The following is a 20,126-nucleotide window of genomic DNA, read 5'->3' as shown; positions in this document are numbered from 1 at the left end:
TAAGAACCATGCGTAGTGCCCCCTGTATCGATGACCTCGATGACGCCCGAACCTTGGCCGCCGCCAAGCTCGTCGTCGGCGTCATCTCCGGCCAGATCAGCCCCGGCTAAGTGCAGAAATGGAGCTGCGGGAGATGTGTCGTTCTTCTGGTGCTCTCCGCCCAGCGTTTCGCCCCCTGTGCGCCGTTTCCGAGCCCCTCCGCCGTTCTGGTGGTCGCCGGTGGCTCCCCACCGGCGAGCACGACCTCGCCGCCGGTGGATCTCGGCTGGCCTGAGCCACTGACTGGTGGGGCCAGCCTCTGGCAAGATTAAAGTCACTGACATGTGGGACCAGTAAGTTTAATCAACTAATTAAGTTTAAACTTAATCTAAAATTGACCAAAGAGACTGACCAGTGGGTCCCACTGGTCAGGTTTGACTTTCAACGGCCAGATGGACCTGCTGATGTCATGCTGATGCAATAAAAGTATTTTCCAGTATAAAAATAATTCCAGAAATGTTTAAAACTTCAAAAATTCATAGAAATTAATCTGTAACTCCAATGAAAATAATTTATATATGAAAAAGTATTAGAAAAATTCAAGGAATCTGAATATGCTATTTTCCTTCATCTTTAAAAGAGTTACAGAACCCAAACATGTAAATTAATGATTAATCCAATTATATAAATACTTTATAAATGGAATATGAAAAGTAATTAAATTTATTTTTGAATGACACGAACAAGCTGTCCTAATTACAAATCAGTACCCTAACATGGCATCTCATGCATGTTAACATCAAGTTGATCTGAGCATCAGGTCGAATCAATTAAATCCGTATTCGAGAATACCTCGTTTGAATTGATATTTGAATGTGATTCAAATCAATTTCAAACCTAATACATGTTGATTATAATAGTATATCACCTTGCATTCTCTTGCCATGTTCATGCATCATCTTGTTTGCATATGATTGTTATTGATTGTTGCCATTCATTTCAGTAGGCTCCGCACCCCCGGATTCCACCGAATATCCGTCTGACGGATATTGTCCCTCCTCTGAGCAACAAGGCAAGCAACCATTTTTGATCATCCCGATAAATCCCATGTTCTTGCTCCTGCACCTATTTATTGCATTAGGATCAAATGCTTCAACTGCTTTTGCCACGTTAGTTGAACCCACTTCCTTTGCATCACCTATCCTTGTCACAGTAAATAGCCGAACCTTGCAACCTAGCATACCTGGTAGTTGCTTGAGCCATGATGTGCCTTATCCTGCTATGCATGCTATGCTTAGAGTTGTGTATGGTCTGTCATCTGGGAGATGAACAGAATTGTGAGAATGCATTCGGTAAGCAAAGGTTGTGTGTTGAACATGATTTGGTAAAGGTACCGGTGAAAGGCTGTGTAGGAGTACATGGCGGGTTGTTTCATTGGAACCGTCCATAGGAACTGAGTTCCGTGTATGTAATCCAAGACTAGATACTACCACATCCTGGGCCCTGAAATATGACCCCGCTCGGCCTATTAATCGTTTAGTACTCGGTCCAGGAGTTGCAAGTAGTTTCTGGTGTTTATAGTAATGCTGGAGGCCGTGCATGGTGCTGACCTGAGAGGTGGACCGTGATGCGGTAGGCAGTGGCACGGTGTACCAAGTGGCACCCGGATGGTGGGCTTGGGAACCCTGCGCACATCGTTTGAGGCCGTGGCGGAAACCTCGGCCGGGCATCCGTACGGGTTACTCTCAGATAGGCAATAAACCTGGACTAGGTACTAGTGTGGTTAACGGTCGTGGCCGACTCCCTCGCTGGGCTTCCGCTTGAAGGTTGCCGAGGTGCATGACGTGCACATGGCGATAAGTGGCGAGAGCGTGTGTGATGAAGTACACCCCTGCAGGGTTATGATCTATTCGAATAGCCGCGCCCGCGGATATGGACTACTTGGAGACATATGTTGTTCATAGATAACTTCAACGGATACTCATAAAATTGCCAAGATAAGCGTGAGTGTCGTGGACGGCATTTCCGTATGGAGACGGAATGATTCCACGATAGTGTATTGTTGTGGTGTTAGTGGACTCGTGTGCGAGAAATCAAGTTGTCAAAATTATTTAAAAATGCAAGTTGTCTAGCCACGAGTCAAATGCTGGCTTTCCGCATGAAACCCCACAATACCTTTTGATACCTTGCATGAGTAGTTAGTTATCCTAAAGTCTTGCTGAGTACCTTCGCACTCATGTTTGCTTATAACTATTGCAGAGGTTGCTAATGACCCTAATGGAGGGTTCTACGTAGACATCGACGACGACGACTAGCTGGTGTCCCAGCTACGATCTGGCCCTAAGTTGGGTCTGTAGTATAGTCAGGCCATGTGCCTTCTAGTTGCCCTATCTGTACTCAGACAGTTTAAAATCTTCCGCTCGCTTGTAACTGAATGACTGCTATTATGGGTCGTGAGACCCTTAATGTGTAATATTATGTGTGTGGCTCTTCCGAGCCTCTTAAATAAATGTTGTATGTTTATGGTTATGTTGTGATGCCATCGATGTATCTATACATATCGGTATGCCATGCGTACGTGTGTCGTACTTGATATGTATGGGGTTCGATTACTTAGTCGTGAACTTTAGTAGCACTCCTTACAAGGAAATGCCCCTTTGTGATCCAACGAGCCTTGGTAGCTCGCTACTGCTCCGGACACATTGGTTGACCGGCATGTGTCCTTCTTAGCTGTTGTGCCTGTCCTCTCGGGGAAATATCACGCGATGTAATGGAGTCCTTGTAGCTTGCTACGAATCGTCTACACTCGCTGTTGACCGACACCTGCTTTGTTGGGTCATGTATGCCTGTCCTTGTGCGGTACTGCCACTTTGGTTTATGACTAGACATGTCGATCCGCGTTCTTTGACATTGAAATGCTAGCGACACTATTGCATACGTGAGTCAAAAGACGCAAACGGTCCCGGCTAAGGTAAGGCTGCAGCCGTGGAGTTAACCGTGCGTGAGACCGCAAAGGGATGCGATGTGTTACAGGCTGGATTCCTATGGCTTAGGATCGGGGTCCCGACAGAAATCGTCGCCATCGTCATCATCAACCGTCTTCCCTCTCCAATTCCATGAAGCTCTTCGTCATTCGTGAGTAATCTATTCATAGGCTCGCTGGGCGGTGATGAGTAGGATGAGATCTATCATGTAATCGAGTTAGTTTTGATGGGGATTGATCCCTAGTATCCACTATGTTCTGAGATTGATGTTGCTACTACTTTGCCATGCTTAATGCTTGTCACTAGGGCCCGAGTGCCATGATTTTAGATCTGAAATTATTATGTTGTCACCAATATATGTGTGTTTTAGATCCGATCTTGGAAGTTGTAGTTACCTACTATGTGTTATGATCCGGCAACCCTGGAGTGACAATAACCGGAACCACTCCCGGTGATGACCATAGTTTGAGGAGTTCATGTGTTCACCAAGTGCTAATGTGTTGGTCCGGTTCTTTATTAAAAGGAGAACCTTAATATCCCGTAGTTTCCTTTTGGACCCCGCTGCCACGGGAGGGATGGACAATAGATGTCATGCAAGTTCTTTTCCCTAAGCACATATGACGACACACGGAATGCATGCCTACATCACATTGACGAACGGGAGCTAGCCACATATCTCTTCGTGTTATAACTGTTGCATGATGAATATTGTCCAAACAAATCACCGAACCATTGCCTACGAGTTTGTCCTACTGCTGCTGTTACTTGTCTTGCTCTGCTGCTGTTACTACTGTTGCTACTGCTGCTGTTACTTGTTTTGCTCTACTCCTGCTACTACTGCTGCTACTGTAGTTACTTGTCTTGCTCTGCTGCTACTATTGCTACTATTGTCGCTTGCTACTGTTGCTACTTGCTACTGCTGTCACTACCGTTGTTCCTTGCTACTGCCGTTACTCGCTACTTTGTTGTTACTACTTTGCTTGCAGATACTAATCTTTCACGTGTGGTTGAATCTGACAAATTCAACTGCTAATACTCGAGAGTATTCTCTCACCTCCTGTTTTGGCGATCAACAAATTTGGGTCGAATACGCTACCCTCGAAAACTGCTACGATCCGATGCGCTGGTGGGCCGTCAACAACATCCTTCTAGTTTCGATTGCTGGAGAGTGCTAGCAGCATTCTTCTGGTGCCGTTGCAAGGGGAAGAACAGTTGACATCACTGCACCGTTGCTACTATTTGTTACTTGTTACTTTTTGCTTGCTACATTTCACCTTACTACACCATCACTTGTTACTGCTACTTTCAGTGCTTGCAGTTATTACCTTGCTGAGAACCGTTTATCACAGCCTCCTCCTCGTCGTTGGGTTCGACACTCTTACTTATTGAAAGGACTAGGATTGATCCCCTATACTTGTGGGTCATCAGGGAGTCAAAACTTTACTTTTCTGTTTGGGAACCGCCTATAGTATCAGTAGCATGGAAGATGGTGAAAACTCTTGGTCATCGCGTTGACAATGAGAGCATACCACTCAAAATTATTTATCTTTGTTTTAAAAGCTTGAGATCTGACACCTCTGCAAATCAATGCTTCCCTCTATGAAGGGCCTATCTATTTACGTTTCTATCGAGTCATCCTCTCCTTATCAAAATGCACCAATTAGAGAGCACCTCTATCATTTTTATGCTTTGCTTTTAATTGATATTGAGTATGACTGTGACTGGATCTTCTTTGCCATGAATTACAATGTTAAGTCAGCCCTTGGTCTTTGAAGGTGCTCTGCATTTATGTTTTGCGATCTCAGAAAGAGCTAGCGAGATACCATCTGTTCATATTGTTTCATGATTGTTTCGATTGAAGTGTTGACATTTGAAACTTATTATTATTGCTCGCTAGTTGATTATGCCATTGATATGAGTACACCATGAAACCTAAATGTCATTGCTTATGTGGTTAGCTTATGATCTTGCTAAAAATTTGAATATGACTTAGACATAATTACAACAACAAGAGCAAACAGAGTTCGTAAAAGTTTTTCTTTTGTCTCTTTCAATTTGTCAACTGAATTGCTTAAGGACAAGCAAGGCTTTAAGCTTGGGGGAGTTGATACGTCTCCATCGTATCTACTTTCCCAAACTCTTTTGCCCTTGTTTTGGACTCAAATTTGCATGATTTGAATGGAACTAACCCGGACTGACGCTGTTTTCAGTAGAATTGCCATGGTGTTGTTTTTGCGCAGAAATAAAAGTTCTTGGAATGACCTGGAAATTTACGAGGATTTTTTGTGGAATATATAAAAAATACTGGCACAAGTATCACTTGGAGACACGGAGCCAGGAGCTCACAAGCCCAGGAGGCCCGCCACCCCTGGCCGGGCCTGGCAGGCTTGTGAGCCCCTCGTGGCTCCGCAGCCTCCAATTCCAGCTCTATATATTCTCTCTCGCCCGGAAATAAATCAGAGAGAAGAGTTCATTGTGTTTCACGACACGGAGCCGCCGCCACCACCTGTTCTTCCTCTGGAGGGCTGATCTGGAGTCCGTTCTGGGTTCCGGAGAGGGGAAATCGACGTCGTCGTCATCACGAACCATCCTTCATCGCCAATTCCATAATGCTCTTCACCGTTCGTGAGTAATATCATCGTAGGATTGCTGGATGGTGATGGGTTGGATGAGATCTATCATGTAATCGAGTTAGTTTTGATGGGGTTTGATCCCTAGTATCCACTATGTTCTGAGATTGATGTTGCTACTACTTTGCTATGTTTAATGCTTGTCACTAGGGCCCGAGTGCCATGATTTCAGATCTGAACCTATTATGTTTTCATCAATATATGTGTGTTCTTGATCCTATCTTGCAAGTTGTAGTCACCTACTATGTGTTATGACCCGGCAACCCCGGAGTGACAATAGCCAAAACCACTCCCAGAGATGACCATAGTATGAGGAGTTCATATATTCATTAAGTGCTAAGCTTTGTTCCGGTTCTCTATTAAAAGGAGATCTTAATATCCCTTAGTTTCCATTAGGACCCCGCTGCCATGGGAGGGATGGACAATAGATGTCATGCAAGTTCTTCCTCATAAGCACGTATGACTAAATACAGAATATATGCCTACATTACATTGACGAACTGGAGCTAGTTACATATCTCCCCATGTTATAACTGTTACATGATGAATGTCATCCGACATAATTATCCATCACCGATCCAATGCCTACGAGTCTTTTCCTACTGGTCCTTGCTATGTTACTTTACCGCTATTGCTGTCACTGCTGCTACTGTTACCGCTACTACTGTCACTGCTGTTACTGTTACCGCTGCTACCGTTACTATCACGCTACTCTGCTACTAAAACTTTGCTGCAGATACTAAGTCTTTCAGGTGTGGTTGAATTGACAACTCAGCTGCTAATACTTGAGAATATTCTTTGGCTTCCCCTTGTGTCGAATGAACAAATTTGGGTTCAATACTCTACCCTCGAAAACTGTTGCGATCCCTTATATTTGTGGGTTATCAACACGCACATATGAAAAGTACACGCAGTGTCAAATACCCACTCATCATTGGTATCGGCACATCCAGCAATAACAACAAAAGCATCATTGGGACTATCATCACGAGCAAATGTTCACCTTGTTTGTTACCTCGACTGTATAATATGGTGTCTCAAAAATTAGTAGAAGAACTTGGCAGTGAACAAAGTAACATTAAAGCAGTATCTTCTTCATCATACCTAACCTCCATTGCAGCTAGATCGGATATGATCTCTTTAAATTCTGAAGTGTGAGTCAAAACATTACCTCCCTCGGGTAACATGTGCACGAATAATTTTTGCTTCAGATGCATCTTGCTGGTGAGATCTTTTGTCATGCAAATCCCTTCCAGCTTTAACCATAGAGCGGTGGGAGTTTTCTCGCTCAAAACTTCCTGCAAAATATTATTATGCAAATGGAGTTGAATTTGTGAAAAAGCCCTACGGTCACTTCTTTTCTCCTCAGCAGTCCAATCCTCAATTCTATTCTTTTCAAAACTATCCAGTGCATCATCATAGTTGGCCTGCGCCAACAACGCCCACATCTTGACTTGCCATAGGGTAAACCTTGTGTCACGGTCCAGTAGCGGAAGGTCGTACTTCATGGAAGCCATGAATAGATAAATTTGTGTACACAAAATAGTGCAAGCCGGTAGAAAAATTCTTGACAGAATTAATATGCGGATGAAACGAACAAAGTAAATAGCACCTGGTAGTACGTCTTGGTTGTAGATGTAGAAGCCAGAGATGGAAAAATGAGGAACGGACTAGTACAATACTAGTACGTTCCGTTGCTGATGGATGGATGGATCGATGTGAAAAAAAATCGCAAAGCAGCACCATAGAGGATTGGTGTACGTACGCGGCGAAAACAGCAGCTCGGCGGATTGCTTCTTGTCTATCCAGCGAACAAACGCGACAACCGCGACTCGGCGGATCGGACAAAAAACCGGCTGCACTAGGATATAAATACGTACACATGGAATACCTGTCGGACTCTGCTTGTTGATCGATCTGGCTTCAGATCACCTGATCGCTAGGTCGCTTCGGCGGTGGCGCACATGACGCCGAACCCTAGCTTCTTTCGTCTCAATCTGGTATGCGTACCACCTCAGCTCTATATACCATTTGTTAGATAAAAACGAGATCAAGAGACATGAGAGACACGGATTTTTACGTGGAAACCCATGCAGGAGAAAACCACAGACACACGAAGGCGCAATCATTATGAGGGTGGAGTATTACAAGCACGAGATGACTGGCTGTCTTTAGGTGCAACTACATGGAGTATATATGAGGGGCAATACATGAGAGTCCTTGGAGGACAAGTAAACGAGTTGTACTCGTACGCGTTGGTACCAAAGAAAAGGCCCACACCGGTTGTACTACGTCTAGTCCAATACGGTAGAATTTGGATCACAATTTAACAGGGTTGGTGTGGGGCCTTTCGGTGCAGCGGCAGGCGCGCGGGATGACGACGGTGGACGGCTTCAGCAGCGCAGTGTCGGCTTGCAGTTCGTGCGTTGCGTGGTGGCTGCGCAGGTGGGGTCATCGGGTGGTGGCGTGCGCGTGGTTTCCTAGCCAGATCCAGTCGGATCTGGCTCCGGCCGGTCGTGCGCCACACCGGAGGTAGTCGGCGGTTGGCTGGGTGTGTAGACGCGGCGTTGTGGTAGCCCGGTAGCGGCTTAGGCTTGTGGGGAGCTCATGCCTCTCATCCCTCAATCTGGATCGAACAGGTATAATTGGGGCGTCGACGGCGTCTCTCCCCTCCTCTATTGAGGGCTGGCAACGGTGGCTAGTCGCACGGGTGCGTGCCCGGCGGCTCCGGCGCTTGGAGCTCGTCGGGCGGCGCGGGTTGGGGAACCGGCCCGACGTGGCTGTTGCTCAGGCTGTGGGCGGCAACGCGGGAAGGCCCGGCGCTTGGGTGATGGCCTCCCTGTGGCGCGACATTACACGGTAACTCGGCGGCTCTACCCACAACGACGGCTGGCATATACTCCGGTGTGGGCCTGTCTGCTGTTGGACCGTATCGACCTTCACTTCATCTCCTCGTCTCTCGGGCACTACTTCTGTCGAAGGGCTGGCTCGCTCCTAGCTGCGATCCATCGCTTATCTCGTGCCTGGTGCGGCAGGACCGAGCGTGTCTCACGCACGGTGTGTAGGTATAACACCCAAAATGCGACCCTATCCTTATTTTGGCACGAGGGCCTCGACAGGGATAGAAGCGCATCTCGTCGTTTCGCAAGAATGGATATCGTTACAAGTACATGTACTGAAAAGATGAGTATAAGGAATTGGCTTACACTCGCCACAAGCTACATCAGAGTCACATCAGTACAATACATAAATATCACGAAGAATAGCAGGGTCCGACTACGGACGAAAACAAACGAGAAAAGAACGACGTCCATCCTTTCTATCCCAGGTTGCCGGCCTGGAACCCATCCTAGATCGACGAAGAAGAAGAAGGAAGTCCAAATGAACAATCATCGCGCTCACGTCTTAATATCACTTTACCATTATCTGCAATTGGTGTTGTAGTAATCTTTGAGCCACAGGGGACTCAACAATCTCATTTCCAAAGGTATCAAGACTAGCAAAGCTTAATGGGTGAGGTTTGGTTAAGTGGTGAGGCTACAGCACGCGACTAAGCATATATGAGGTGGCTAACTTACACGTACAAGAATAAAGAGGGGGGTGATCTACGCATAACGGACGTGAACTACTGATGATCAAAAGAATGATCCTGAACACCCACTTACGTCAGATATAACCCCACTGTGTCCTCCATCGGAGAAGAAGCTCACGAAAGAGAGAGTCACGGTTACGCACTCAGTTGGCCAGTTTTAATTAAGCTTACTACAAGTTATCTAGAACCAATGTTAAACAAAGTTTCCACGTTGCTGTTGCAAATATGCCCTAGAGGCAATAATAAATTAGTTATTATTATATTTCCTTGTTCATAATAATCGTTTATTATCCATGCTAGAATTGTATTGATTGGAAACTCAAATACATGTGTGGATACATAGACAACACACTGTCCCTAGTGAGCCTCTAGTTGACTAGTTCGTTGATCAAAGATGGTCAAGGTTTCCGGGCCATAGGCAAGTGTTGTCACTTGATAACGGGATCACATCATTAGGAGAATCATGTGATGGACAAGACCCAAATTATATACGTAGCATATTGATTGTGTCATTTTATTGCTATTGTTTTCTGCGTGTCAAGTATTTATTCCTATGACCATGAGATCATTTAACTCACTGGCACCGGAGGAATACCTTGTGTGTATCAAACGTCACAACATAACTGGGTGACTATAAAGGTGCTCTACAGGTATCTCCGAAGGTGTCCGTTGAGTTAGTATGGATCAAGATTGGGATCTGTCACTCCGTGTGATGGAGAGGTATCTCGGGGCCCACTCGGTAATACTACATCACACACAAGCCTTGCAAGCAATGTGACTAAGTGTAAGTCACAAGATCTTGTATTACGGAACGAGTAAAGAGACTTGCCGGTAACGATATTGAAATAGGTATGCGGATACCGACGATCAAATCTCGGGCAAGTAACATACCGAAGGACAAAGGGAATGACATACGAGATTATATGAATCCTTGACACTGAGGTTCAACCGATAAGATCTTCAGAGAATATGTAGGATCCAATATGGGCATCCAGGTCCCTCTATTGTATATTGACCGAGGAGTGCATGGGGGCATGTCTACATAGTTCTCTAACCCGCAGGGTCTGCACACTTAAGGTTCGATGATGTTTTAGTATAGTTGAGTTATATGTGTGGTTAACGAATATTGTTCGGAGTCCCGGATGAGATCACGGACGTCACGAGGGTTTCCGGAATGATCTGGAAACGAATATTGATATATAGGATGGTTTCATTTGGTTACAGGAAGGTTTTCGGGCATTGCCGGCATTGTACCGGGAGTGATGAATGGGTTCCGGAAGTTCATCGGGAGAGCGGCAACCCACCCGGGGGGAGCCTAATGGCCCTAGGGTTGGCGCACCAGCCCTTAGTGGGCTGGTGGGACAGCCCAGGAGGGCCATGGCGCCAAGAAAGAAAAATCAAAGAAAAAAAAGGGGAGGTGGGAAGGAAGAGAAGGACTCCACTTTCCAATCCTAGTTGGAGTAGGATTGGAGTAGGAATCCTACTTTCCTCCTGGCCGGCGCCCCTTGGGACTTGGTCCTCAAGGCAAGTGTCCTCCCCTTTGCTCCTATATATAGTGGTGATTTAGGGATGATTCGAGACAACTTTTTTCCACGTGCAACTCAGATCTAGACACCATAGTTTTACCTCCAGATCGTATTTCTGTGGAGCTCGGGTGGAGCCCTGCAGTTGTAGATCGTCACCACCACTGGAGTGCCGTCATGCTGTCGGAGAACTCATCTACTTCTCCATCTTGCTTGCTGGATCAAGAAGGCCGAGATCATCGTCGAGCTGTACATGTGCTGAACGCGGAGGTGCCGTCCGTTCGGCACTAGATCGGAATGGATCGTGGGACGGTTCGCGGGGATGATCGAGGGAGGTGAAGACGTTCCACTACATGAACCGCGTTTCTTAACGCTTCCTGCTGTGCGATCTACAAGGGTACATAGATCCAAATCTCCTCTCGTAGATGGACATCACCATGATAGGTTTTCGTGTGCGTAGGAATTTTTTGTTTCCCATGCAACGTTCCCCAACAGTTGCCTCATAACCGTGGGTACGGCTTTCCGAAAGATTTAACCCTGCAGGAGTGCTCCAACTAGTCCCTCACAAACTACCACATGCTGCAATAGAATGACCTCGATCAGGGAAACACGTGATCTCCTCTGGTTCCTATTGGAAAACCTCAACCTCAAGGTAACCCAAAGCATCCTCGGAATCCCTCGCACAAGACGCTGGAGAAAGGTAAAACAAGTCCAGCAAGGCCGCCCGGCATGTCGATGATCTCGATAGGAGCCGCGTATCTCGTTCTCAGGACACGATGGATGAGCGATGGTTACCACGCCAAACACCGACTTGCCCCGGGTAGCGTTAATAAGCTGCTCTGTTTTGGACCAGCACCATCAGCACTGGCCCTCCCTGTATTATGTAGAATTATTCCTCGGGTTCATGACGACCTATGTTTTTCAGTATTAAAATAATTATTATGTCGAGAAAATATAGTACCAATGTTGGGCCTTGCCAGACGAGCTTTATCCTAAAACGAGAATCTAGGGGGTCCCCATAAGAACCCGAAGCATGTTAGGAGCGCTCATTTTATGGAGCATAACATCGGTAACCGAAACTAAGGCGGCAAAGGTGGAACAAAACACCAGGCTAGAAAGGCCGAGCCTTCCCCTTTTACTAAGTATATAGGTGCATTAAATTAGATAGCATTTAATAGGGTGATATAACAAGGAACCTATGTTAACACATGGAAACAATTGCACGTGCAACTAGCAACGCTAACACATGGTTAAGCAAGCGGTAACATAGCCAATCAGTGGTTTGCTAGGCGGAGAATAGGTTGAAGGTTTTCATGGTAATGTTGAGAGGCTGATATTTAACAGGTGGTAGGCAGCGAGACGTAGAGATAGAAACGAAACAACTAGCTTGGCAATGATAGTAATGATATCTGGGGAGATGGTCATCTTGCCTGAGATCCCGCTTGGAAGAAACATGACTCCGTGAAGCAGACGAACCAACGTAGTCGAATGGGTCCTCAATTCCGACACGCTTGTGGAACTCTATCGAGATGAAGCAAATCGGAAACAAGAATCAACACATGATATTCACCGCGGCTTATGCACAATATGATGCAACACATATGATGCATGAGGAGTTTAAAATATGCATGGCATGGCATGGCAATTCCCATCACGCAAACACTACACATTAAGTGAAGTTCAATATATAACGAGTTGCATACTGACGAAACTCAATATACAAATTAGTTAGTTCTATCCCGATTAGGTACACGACAATATTAAATGTTGGTTAACCATGGCAAGAGGTGAAGCGTAATTAAGCTACCTATCTAGGCATTTTAAATGAGGTCGGAAACGACTTATAGCATCTCCGAACTGACCCCATACATTAATTTATAATTCTGACCAGATCTGAACTAACACATTTTAATATTTGTTATACATCAGATAAAGTGGTTCAAGGGATTCTACGTGTCGTTCCAATCAATTTGGACATAGAGAACATCTCCAACGAAGCTACGGTTCAAAAGATATGATCACCGCAAGATATGATGGCATGAATGCAATATGTATGCAATGACAATCACAACCATCTCAAAACATACAAACAACAAGATAATATGAAACTACACGAGATTCTAAGAAGGTTTCATATAGGACACGATCAAAAGGGAGCAACTGTTCAACAACTACAAGCTACACAAGAAATAGTCACAATCTGCCCAAAACAACACCAAGGCATTTGCTACACCCCAAAACAACAAGCTGCATAAATCTAAAATGCTCAAACAAGGCATGAGACAGTAGAGGGAAAGATGCACTTCAACACCCTACTAAAAACAACTAGCATGGAAGCATGGATCACTAGGAAAAGAACTCACAAAATGGCATCTCACACAAGTTTCACACTTGGTGAAAAAATCAGTTTTTGACAGTGCAGTTTTCGATCTGAAGGCATATTGACAGCAGGAAAACTATATGCTACAGGGCACCAAATGGCATGAAAATCTACAGCATGCTAGAGAATATTAAGGACTATAAATAACTCCATTGCACCAACCTCAAAGGAGCTGTAGATCACTAGCAAAACTCATGGCAAGACAACAACAAAATATAACAGATTTCATACTTGGAAATATTTCAACATCTCCAAATCAGCACTATTTTCTAGCATGTTGAGAACAAGCAAACAACACCTAAAGATGGATTTCTAAGGAAACCAAAAATACCAGGGGCTAGCCTACATATACAAGGGCATATCTCTAGTTCACAACTCATGCATATCATGCACAGAATAAATCCCACAAAATAAACAAGAGGGCAACATGGTAAAATATCACGCGTACTAACTTACTCGAAAGAGAAAACTAAATGCATAATTAAATCCTATGGATTTTTCTACCCCGAAAACATGTATAATATGTGGGGTTCGAAAAATAAACTAGCGCCACACATATATGCGAGCTTATGTCCTAAACACGACATATCATACAAGCGACGGAACCTACATGAAAAAATGCAAACAACTACTCTAAAATAGATGGCAAAGGGTCCCGAACAACATGAACATTTTATATTTGGTATTTGAACAATCCGGACATGCACAAAAATAACTATGCAACAAATAACCGATTTGGACAACACGCTATTCTAGGAAAACTATGGTCAAAGCACTCCAAACATGCATGCAAGTTGCAAAATATTATTCTACGCGAAAAACTACACAAGTTACATATATAATACGTCGCGATCCGATGCACGGTTTAAAAGCTACACGCATTTGAAATTATCCTATTTCCTGAAATTAAATGTATTCACAAACCTAAAAGAAAATAACTAGCGGGTCTAATCTACTAACATGGGCCGAAACAGGGACAGGGCGCTGGATAATTAAATCCCGCCCGGGGCGTAACATAGGAGGGCCTGGGGGCTCACCTTCGCGGGCCTGGCCCATGCGGTGGAGAGGCGGCATGGGCGAGGCAGGGCGACTAGGCTGCGTGCTTGGAGGCGGCCCACTTGACGCTGGCTCCAGCCCATGGGAGCGAGGAGCCAACAACACGGGGTCGAGCAGCCCGTGCGCTCGCACGGGACAACCATGGCAGCGGCGCACCAACTCCGGCGGGGAACGGTGTGACGAATTGATCGACGGGTTCCGGACATGGATCTGGACGGATCCAAGCATTAAGGACCCATTCCCGGCGTCGGGCAGCGGTGCGCAGCTCGTGTGGTCACTTGACATGGTCCTAGACATGAGGAAGAGTGGGAGAAGTAACAGGAGAGAGAGAGACATGAGGGCAGGGGAGAAGGTGGCGCGGGGCGACCTGGGCAGAGCGCGGAGCAACCGGCGGTGAGCTAGGGTAGCCGGCGGAGGGGGACGTTCACGGCTTCGGCGCGAGGGCAGGACAACCGGGCGCTACATGGTGTTGTGGGTCGGGCCTGCGGGAGATCCGCGAGGAGCCGGTGGCGGCTGCGCCAGATGGGCCCGGGAGGGCCCGATCCGGGCCCGAGCGGGCTTGGAGCGAGGTGGGAGAGAGGAGGATGCTAGGGTTTGAGGGGCGGTGCGTATTTCGAGGCATGGCTGGCTGTCCAAAATAGGAAGGGGAGGCTGTCTATTTATAGACAAAGGGGCTAGGGTTAGCTACTTCGGGTGTTTTCAGACCCTTCGATCTTGATCGGACGCTCCGGAAATGTCCTATGGTTATGTGGGCTAGGTTAGGTCGTGTAGAGGGGTGTTGGCTAAGATGAGAGGGGAGTGGTGCGGCGCGGCAACGCGATTTAAAACACCGAAAAACGTCCGATGATAAACCGAATAGGGTGTCGTTATGGTCGACCGTTCGGGTACCTGACGGACTCCGATTGTGATGAAAATTGGCAGGCGGCCTACCTATATTAAAATAAGACGGCACTCCAAGTTTCAACTCAATCCGAGAATATTTTCCGGACACTTTTAAAAAGAAATATTTTAACGATGCCGCGGGCGCTGGCGTGTGTGGTTGGTCTCAAAATGGTCAACGACGAACAGAGAGAGAACCGGCAACAAACAACGAATGCATGTTTTTGAAAACTGGCGGCAACGGAGTGTCGATGCAATGCTGATGATGCAAATGATGCGATGATGAATGCAACAGACAAACGAACCACACGACGAGAACGAAATAAAAGGGGAATCTTATGGAGCGTCGATCTCGGGCTGTCACAACTCTCCTACACTACAAGAGGATCTCGACCCGAGATCCAAGAATGAAAGCGGAAGAGGAAGAGAAAGAGCAAAAGGTAAAACTTGATCGCTTCTTTGACAAACGAGTGAAACCAATGACTCTTGGGGTTGCAAAGAGATGAAGAATGATATAAGAAACAAGGAAGAATTCACCCAAATTTTCGACAGCACTTCGGTAGGAAATTGAGGACAAAAATTTGAAACAATGGAAAGATCTTGAGAACATTCACAACAAACGAACTAAATTGAGCTAGGGAACAATATGATCTTGAAAAGACAAAATGATAGATTGAAGAGAGCAACATCACAAAGCCTCCATTACAAGAATAGAACTAGATCTTGGCATGAAAAGAACAAAGAAGAAAATGACACTACTGCCGCAAGAATCTTGAAGAACATCTTGAGAACGAAGAGATATTGAGCCGCCTAACAGAAAACTTGAATGAGGCACCAGAATAATTGAGAAACAAACGAAGAGACAACAATTGAGAAGAATTTGAGAACGAAAGCTGAAAGCTGAGAATGAAGAAATCTTCTGAAATGATGGCCTTTGGAGGATCAAGAATGAAAACAACTCAGAAATGCACCGGATAGCAAGAAATAGATTCTCATGATTGGGAACAATTCAAGATGATAACAGAAAGCTGAAATGATGAATCTTGAGGAAAATGGACCAAGATTTGAGAGAAACACTCCTTCAGTCTTCCGAGCTGAAAATGATGAGGAGAACACCACCAAGATAACTGAGACATTCTGGAATATAGAAGAATGAAAGGTTGATCCAAAGAATGAATTAATTCGAATAGATCTTGGAGAAGGGATATGACTGATGCAAATCATAGTTACGTCATAGTTGCAAAGAATCAGAGAACTCTGGAAAGATTACAAGAGCCAGATGAGATCCTCGGAAAAGCCTGTGGGTTATGGGCCCACATAAAGAAAACACCGTTGAAATAATTTACAAGAAGGATTGATTGCACCGGTTATAATGAAAACTAGATGAGGTGAGACCCTCGAAATAATTGAAAGGATTGAGAACAAGAACTTCTAAGATATCTTCAACACTCCGAATAGAAAAGAGAGGAATGAATAAACAAGATAGGCTGATAAGAATTTCCAACATAGGAAAGAATTTAAAAGATGAAAAGGATATGATGAACATCGAGATCTTAAATTGAATCCACCGGGTAAGAAACAACATGAAGAAATAATAAACTCGAACTCATGAGAATTTTAGAATGAATCACCAGATAAGGGAGAAAAGAAAAAAATAGAGGAAGTATGAATGAAAAGAAAGGCAATTGGATGATGATTGAATCAGAGAAGAAAAGGGTGGGAGGGCGGGGAAAAACCAAGGCATCTTGGGACAGATGAGATGAACTCCGGAAAGAAATAAGAGATTGATCTTACAAATCTTGGAAAGGATAGAATTGACTTGAAGAGAAGCACACCGGTTGAAAGGAATTGATATGACGACTCTGGTTGAAAAGAATTGATAAGACAGCTTGAATGAATAAAAGAATATGCACCCTCAAACGAATATGAGAACACTGCTTGGGAAGATAAGAAATCACCATTTGACATCAAAGCAACTCGAATTGCCATATTCCAACAAAAAAAGGATGAGCCTTATAAAACAAGCGAGAACAAATTCATGAGAGAGATTCCGTCGATATTTTCATGGATGAGGCTCGCACGGGCTCTATCCGACAGTAGCCATCATGTGCAAGGCAGTGCACACGACATACGAAGCGTCCCCGAGTCATAGCAAGCTACCAGGCTCTTTAAGACACAACGAGAACCACTGTAAAACGACCGTGAACAAATGAATCCACTAAATGTCGAACCCCAACCTCACATCATGCATTTGTTGGAAGATTGTCCTATAAGTAACTACTTGAATTCCCACCTAAGAACTCCCGAAATTTCTGGTCATGCAATATGGTCCACGGATACAAGGAGTAATATATCACTCAACTCCTATACTAACCCGTCCAGTGTATCACATTCGTCAACACATAACCAGAGATCTCGGAACTTCATCTATCTCAGACACTCGTAATCACAACCATACTAAGTATGGCGATACATCTGGAACTCTCTGCACCAGTACTGGGGAAGCCGGACTCCTCTCGCCACTACTAATATTGAACCAATTTCGAACATCCTTCGTCCTGAGATACTAATAAATCTGAATGATAATGATGTGCTCAAGAATCCCCTCGAGCTGAACTCCCCGGAAGAAATCAAGTCAGACCGGAGGCACCAAGACAGAACTCCGTCACATCGACATCATATAGATGCCAAAAATATCCGCGTGATCCTAAATTTTTTTGAGTGAGAAGAGGAGTAGAATTAAATTATTACGTCAAGATTCCTCACGAGAGCATAGAAGAGGAGAAAAAATAATCCTACTCCCCGATATATAACTAGACTCAAATAAATTTTAACTAGACTCGACTCGGCCAGGTTCGATCAATCAAGGGGGCTCCTAGGTCGGTACTGCTCTGATACCAACTTGTAACACCCAAAATGCGACCTTATCCTTATTTTGGCACGAGGGCCTCGACAGGGATAGAAGCGCATCTTGTCGTTTCACAAGAATGGATATCGTTACAAGTACATGTACTGAAAATATGAGTATATGGAATTGACTTACACTCGCCACAAGCTACATTAGAGTCACGTCAGTAAAATACATAAATATCACGAAGAAGAGCAGGGTTCGACTACGGACGAAAACAAACGAGAAAAGAACGACGTCCATCCTTGCTATCCCAGGCTGCCGGCCTGGAACCCATCCTAGATCGACGAAGAAGAAGAAGGAACTCCAAATGAACAATCATCGGCTCACGTCTTAATATCACTTTACCTGTACCTGCAACTGGTGTTGTAGTAATCCGTGAGCCACAGGGGACTCAGCAATCTCATTTCCAAACGTATCAAGACTAGCAAAGCTTAATGGGTGAGGTTTGGTTAAGTGGTGAGGCTGCAGCACGCGACTAAGCATGTATGAGGTGGCTAACTTACGAGTACAAGAATAAAGAGGGGAGTGATCTACGCATAACGAACATGAACTACTGATGATCAAAAGAATGATCCTGAACACCTACTTATGTTAGACATAACCCCACCGTGTCCTCGATCGGAGAAGGAGATCACGAGAGAGACAGTCACGGTTACGCAGTCTAGAACCAGTGTTAAACAAAGTTTCCACGTTGACACATAACCGCGGGCATGGCTTTCCGAAAGATTTAACCCTGCAGGGGTGCTCCAACTAGTCCATCACAAACTACCACACGCTGCGATGGAATGACCTCGATCAGGGAAACCTGTTATCTCCTCGGGTTCCTATTGGAAAACCTCAACCTCGAGGTAACCCAAAGCATCCTCGGAATAACTCGCACAAGACGCTCGAGAAAGGTAAAACGAGTCCAGCAAGGCCGCCCGGTGTGGCGACGATCCCGATAGGAGGCGCGTATCTCGTTCTCAAGACACGACGGATGAGCGATGGTTACCACGCCAAACGCCAAGTTGCCCCGGGTAGCGTTAATAAGCTGCTCTGTTTTGGACCAGCACGATCAGCACTGGCCCTCCCTGTATTATGTAGATTTACTCCTCTGGTTCATGATGCCCTATGTTTTCAGTATTAATAGAATTGTTATGTTGGGCAAATATAACAATGTTGGGCCTTGCCAGACGAGCTTTATCCTAAAATGAGAATCTAGGGGGTCCCCATACCAACTCCAAGCATGTTAGGAGCGCTCATTTTATGGAACATAACACCGGTAACCGAAACTAAGGCGACAAAGGTGGAACAAAACACCAGGCTAGAAAGGTCGAGCCTTCCCCATTTTACGAAGTATATAGGTGCGTTAAATTAGATAGAATTTAATAGGATGATATAACAAGGAACCCATGTTAACACATGGCAGCAACTGCACCTGCAACTAGCAACACTAACACATGGTCAAGCCAGCGGTGACATATCCAATCAGTGGTTTGCTAGGTCGAGAACAGGTTGAAGCTTTTCATCGTAATGTTGAGAGGCTGATATTTAACAGGTGGTAGGCAGCAAGACATAGCGATAGAAAAGAAACAACTAGCATGGCAATGATCGTAATGATATGTGGGGAAATGGTCATCTTGCCTGAGATCCCTCTTGGAAGAAGAACGACCCCGTGAAGAAGACGAACCAACATAGTCGAACGGGTCCTCAAATTTCAACACGCTTGCGGAACTCTATCGAGATGAAGCAAAGCGGAAGTAAGAATCAACACACGATATTCACCGTGGCTCATGCACAATATGATGCAACACATATGATGCATGAGGAGTTTAAAATATGCAAGGCATGGCATGGCAATTCTCATCATACAAACACTACACATTAAGTGAAGTTCAATATGCAATGAGTTGCATATTGATGAAACTCCACATACAAATTAGTTAGTTCTATCCCGATTAGGTACACGACAATATTAAATGTTGGTTAAACATGGCAAGAGGTGAAGCGTAATTAAGCTACCTTTCTAGGCATTTTAAATGAGGTCGGAAATGACTTATAGCATCTCCGAACTGACCCCCTAAATTAATTTATAATTCTGACCAGATCTGAACTAACACGTCGTAATATTTGTTAAACAGCAAAATAAAGTGGTTCACGGGATTCTACGCGTCGTTCCAATCAATTTACACATAGAGAACATCTCCAACGGA

This window comes from Hordeum vulgare, chromosome 2H, assembly GCF_904849725.1.
Source record: "Hordeum vulgare subsp. vulgare chromosome 2H, MorexV3_pseudomolecules_assembly, whole genome shotgun sequence".
NCBI lineage: Eukaryota > Viridiplantae > Streptophyta > Magnoliopsida > Poales > Poaceae > Hordeum > Hordeum vulgare.
The sequence above is the reverse complement of the archived record's forward strand: the minus strand, read 5'-3'. Positions refer to the sequence as shown.